The following is a 6,089-nucleotide window of genomic DNA, read 5'->3' as shown; positions in this document are numbered from 1 at the left end:
GATGTTCTGCCACCCTCCGTGCCATTGGGTATAGTTGCTGTAAGTTTATATTGTTTTCTGGCCCATAGGCCTGGTCGATAACCTTCCTTCCATTGCCATCGAGTGTGACACTGCTGAAGTCAGCACTGGGTTCTGAATCAGGAGCGTGGGCCGCTGATTTATAACCTGACACGCACTTGGAGTGAGATGATGCATAGCTAAAAAGTTTACAAAAGAATAATTTAAATTCGTATGAGATGCTGGAATCCGGATTCAGGGCTGGGATGCTTGGCTTTGCAACATCCAGCACCGAGTCATTTGTCTTAAGATCTTATTGATTTATATTTTGACAGATATTAGTATGAGGCCAGTGGTGGGTGTCTTTGGCAGTGTCATCTCCTCTCCCTCTCTTCGACTCATTTGTTGACCAAGAAAGCTTTCAGGGAACTAGAGAGTTGAGGTTTTTCATGGAATATTTGGCCCATCACTCTAGCACCCCTTTCAGTTTATCCCATTAAGGCAGAGGAGTATTTTCTGCAAGACAGACAAGTAGAATGATGGATAACTGTTTTGGATGCTGACATGTGTTGGTGTTCCTGACAGCATCCCAGTATTGAACCTGGATATCATGTGTGGTCAAAGCCATCACTGCCTGCAACTGCTTGATCCAACAAAAACACACACATGCTTTGATTTACAGAGACAGAAATGGTGGATGACTGTTTATGTTTACTCTGCTATTATGGACTTTGTTTAAAGTTTTGATAAGCCTTTAGCCCAAACCTATTCATTCACTGGCTAGGTAGTGTGAGTGCTGTTGGGAGCAAATCATTAGCTACAGTCACTGTGTTGGAAGGAGGATATTACAGAGTTGCAGAAACATTGCCAACACGCAGTTATGTTAGAGAGCAGATCAGCGTAAACTGTATCCACACAGACATTGAATTTGACAAACAACAGTCAAAGCAAAATAAGATTAAGTTCATCTTTCACAATAACTGTGCACAATAGTACACTTTGCCTGGGAATTGCTTGGCATTTTGGGAAATTTGCTTATTTGATTTCTTGTCAAAAGTGAGGGGAGAAGATTGACACCACTCTCATAGCTGCATGCTACATATGAAACTACAGCCAACCGCTGGTTATCTTAGTTTAGCATACAGATTAGAAACTGGGGGAAACAGCTAGCTGGTTCTAAATTGCCTACCGGCACCTCTAAAGACTAAAAACAAACAAAGCATATCTTGTTTGTTTAATTCGTACAGAACAAAAATGTAAAGTTGCAGACTGTTTCTCAGACAGGACTTCCTGGTAACTTAATGTTGTCAACAAGACTTTGGGAAGTTGTTGGTCATGGCCAAGAAATATTTGGATACATAATTCCTTGTAAAACTGCAACTTGTTGATTGTATAGCTGAGGGGAGATAAGTTTGTATGGACGTACAAAAATTTAAAAAGTGCCAATAAATAATTAAGCAAGCTGTTTCACACTGTTTCCAGTGTTTATTGCTAAGTTACACTAACTGTCTGCTGGCTCCAGCTTCATATTGAAAGGACAGATATGAGTGGTATCAATCTTATCTTTTAACTCTCTGCAAATTCCCAAACTGTTAAATGATTTCTTTAAGCAGTTGTAACTTTAAGTTTGTTTGCTCTAACCATATCTCTAAACTGTTGCCCTCATTTTCAATACAAACTTATCTAGTAAGTAAAGTAAAAAGTAAAGTAAATTCTACAGTATTATCTTAAATATTTTATGGTTTAAACTGTTTTCATTTCCCTCGCGCCAAATGCTCCCTCTTGCAGTTTATTTATCATATGTTTAATATTTAATACTCAAGATATTACTAGAAAGTGTCCAGCGGGAAACCGCCTGGATCCGTCCACCGTATTTGCTTTATTGTTAGTTTCAATCTTCCCGTGCCCATTTTCCCAACTCTCTGCAATTCATGGGTTTGGCTTTGCTTTTCTCTAAGGAGATGGATGAGCAAGCTGGCACCGCATCTTTTAAAAAACATTGGTTAGTTTCAGGCCCTAATGGTGTTCAGTGGCTAGGATTGTTTGGTTTGCAAATTTCAATATGGACTCTATCTGAGACATTTTTTTTTCAGTGCACTGATCAAGGGCTAGTGTTGAACAGAAAACTGATTCCAAGAGTCTGAACTCTGGATGAGATGAACTGATTGAACAGATTTTTGTGAGATCAACATGTTAGCAGCAAAATGACATTAGAGTGGCATCAGCAAAGAACTGAACAAAATCAGAAGGAAGGAAAGAGAATTCCCCTGCACATTTCTCCAAAAGACCACCTCCCAAGCACCTTTTTTTTTTTTGTAAAGATTGGCTGGTTGAAACAAGAGAAACCAATGCAATTTGGCCCTCATATCAGTGTTTAAAATACATGATTTCTTGTCATTTTGGATTTAGCATGTGGTATTTAACTTATCGGAGAATGCTTATTAGCTTTGCCTGCACCAGTTAAGATTTTTCCCACTGTTTCCTAATTCAATATTGTTTAATAACAAGTATTATTGCCTGCACTTAAAATGCCTGCACACAACTCACATTACACTGAGAATGGACAATATAGTGCGCGTGCTTGTTTCATAGAGGAACAATTACTGGGTTTTGATAATTTTGCTCTAAAGTAAGGGTGGAGGGACACATAGGTTTTCCTGCTCAGTAAGGTACTGTACAAAAATTATTTCTTGGTTTTTCAACTTGTTTGTTACAAATACAGAATACAGAATACAGAATACAGAATAAAGAATACAAATACAAAATACAAATACCAAACAAGCAAAAACTATGTGTCATAATGACATTTGTGTATTAATTAAACAACCATAGGTTACTTGTCCCCACCCTTGGACACGACTCAGAGAAGCACACAAGCGGCAGGCGGACCTCCAATAATAAACATGCGTAATTCTATTCTAGAACGGTCACAGTTTTTTCAGGTTAAGGCACAAAAACCACTTGGTTAGGTTTAGGCAAAGATCATGGTTTGGGTTAAAATAATTACACACACTAAACCATGTCATGTATAAAAGAGACAATGCCGGCTATTGTTTTCATACAGAAAACAAAGTGCATTCTGCTGTCTGAAAGTCCCGTGTTCTGTCGACCCCATCCATCTACCCCAACCTCCTTATCTCACAGACTTTGTTGCTTTATACTACCTAACCTGATTTAGTAATTACTACAGCTGCTAGAGGTCGCCTAACAATAAAACGTAGCAATGTGTTGTAACAAGCTACTTGCACACACGACCTATTCATGGGCTCATTTTTAAAATGAAAAATTACAATGCCCTCATCCTTTTTTGACCCCTTTTCCCACCCTCATACTTTTTGTACAGTCCCTAACTTGTTAAGAAAAGTAATGCAGAATTGAAAGAATGAAAATATACAAACAGCCTACACCAAGAAAATATGAGCGTGAAGGAATGGATATAAGCACTAGCTATACTCACATCAGTGAAAACGTGTCAAGAAAACCTTAACACAGACAGTATTTCATTGTGACCTTATGAAGCCAACTTAGCAAAACTGGCTGGAGCTTTTAATTTTTTTAATTAAATCCATGAATCATTTAATAAACTAAATTGCCCAATGATACTTGCCAAAATTGATCAAATGATTGTATGGGTGACTCTTTGTACTGCAAAACCTTTCCTGAAACAAGGAAGACGACACAAAGGAGGCTTCAGTGGAGTAAAAGCTGTGTTTTCTCGTTTTTTTTTTTCTTTTTAATTTTAAAGTAAGCTGCCACTGAGCCCGAGCTGACTATGTCAGAAACACCCAGTAAAACAGCAACTGGCCATGGTGAGTGGTGTCTGTTTATGACTCATTTCTACCTGCTGTCAGGGAGAGTGGAAGAGAGAGAGCCCAGTGGTAACAAGGGCAGAATTGTGTGAGGACACAAGACAGTACCGTGTGGTTGTCAAGAAAACAAGCTAGTAGTGAAACCTATTAGAGATGGGTCATTTAGTAGCTGATATTGGCTGTTGTTGGCCGTGTATGGTGGACACATGGGCACCTTTATGAGGCAGCTGCTGAAATGACGGGGGAGGAAAGAGGATGGTTCAGATGCACAGTGAACACATTCTAACCTTGTGGAAAAGTCAAATGATTGGAAATGATCTGGTTGTTTTCATTAAAATTTAGCAGGCTGGTAGTGGGGGTTCATCATGACTATATTTACCCTCAAATGGTTTTAGTCTCATAAAGAAGTCACACACAGGCTTTTAGGAGAAATATTGGTGGTGTCTGGAGGAAAGCCGATGTTTTCACATTCAACAAAAACCTTCACTTGGATCCCTCTTTATAAATTAAATGTTTCACTGTATCAACACCACAAGGAAATTATGGGAAGTTTGAAAGGTTTACAAGTTACAGTCATGCATCCTTTTCAGAAACCAAAAAAAGTTTTTTGGGCACTTAGTGTTTAAGGTTTTTATCTATCAAGCACAAGCAATGCCATCAAGAAGGAGTCTGATCAGTCAGTCCTAAATTCATTCTGTAGCATGACAACAACCCCAAACATACAGCCAGAGGTATAAAGAATCTTTAGCAATAAGAAAAGGCAGATTCTATTTTCATATAGGCTACATATATTATAGCCTATAAAGCATGGTAGAGACAAGCACCCAGGTGTCTGTAGCCAACAATGCTATTTGCACCCGAGGTGCCAATGTAGCTATTTATACCTGTGTTTTAGACTCTCCAGGATCACTTCAATGAGTCACATGGGAAAAGGCTTTCTAACACATGATTAAGGTTCTGAACGAGTCTATTTTAACACAAACCATGATCTTTTCCTAAATATAACCAAGTAGTTTTGGTGCATAAACCATAAACTGCGACTGAAAACTGAATATAATAAAAAAATAAAAAAACGAGTCAACTAAGTCCTAAATAAAATACGTAAATACCATCTTTTGATACAACCCAGTCTCCTGGAGGAGTCATGTGCTTAACCCATTCATCCACCAGGACCTCTATATGTGGATTCGTCGATCTTTAAATCTCGCCTGACTAACCCTATAGTAGTTTATTAATTAAAACACCTAGTGTATGGCGCTTATTATATGGATCATTGCAACAATGTACACCATCCTGTACACTGTTTTTCAACAGCGCAAAAAACATGACGGAGCCATTGGGTGTAAATAGCTGAATACCTGCTGTGTGACTATTTTGACCTGGGTGCAAAGAGACACTTGGTTTAGAAAAGCAAGGATCCCTGCAACAGGTGTTATCCCCCCCACAACCCCCTCCAGAGCCCTGATCTCAGGAAGTTGCCTGGGTATTACATGAAGAGACAAAAGACACTGAGACAGCCTAAACCCACAGAACAACTGTGGCAAGTTCTCCAGGATGCTTGGCACAACCTACTTGCCAAGTTTCTTAAAAAGAACTTTCTTTTTAAAACGTCAATTGTTCAGGAGGTTTTTACCTAGAGCCAAATTATCTAGAGCTCTCCTCCTCTCCAAAACAAACAGACCAGGTGATTTAAACCAGTAAAAATACTAAATAAAGTAGTTTCATGTTAAAAATTGTCCCAGAGGGGCTGTGAGCTGAGCTGCTGCTAATGTTTGCTCAGCTTGTTTCTCTGATAACTTATGATCCAGACGTTCAGGAGTTTTTTTTTCTTCACCACGAGCCGAGTGATCTGAGTTGAATTATTTTTCTCTCTAAAAAAAATGGACCCGGTGATTAAATCTGCAAAAAACACTTAATAAAATAGTTTCACAGTTTCATCACTTGTGACAGATAAACACAATACTGACAAATGTGCAAAATGGATATGACGCCATACAAATGGCTGAACAAATGAAAAGGACTGTTGCCTTGATTAAAATTATAGATTTCTCTAGGTTTGAAGATTGCAGGAAACATTTGGGTAAGTACACAACTCAACAAAATAGATCACATAGTATAGTAAATATATCACATTTTTATGTGGAATAATTACATTATACCTTTAAAATTTAATTTAATTTATTCATTTTAGTTCCTGCACACTGCAAAAACATAAAGGGAAGCAAAAAGTCATTTGAAACTATGGAATTAGCCATCATATATATAAAAAACTCAACAGTATTA

Source organism: Seriola aureovittata, chromosome 7, assembly GCF_021018895.1.
Source record: "Seriola aureovittata isolate HTS-2021-v1 ecotype China chromosome 7, ASM2101889v1, whole genome shotgun sequence".
Lineage (NCBI taxonomy): Eukaryota > Metazoa > Chordata > Actinopteri > Carangiformes > Carangidae > Seriola > Seriola aureovittata.
The sequence above is the reverse complement of the archived record's forward strand: the minus strand, read 5'-3'. Positions refer to the sequence as shown.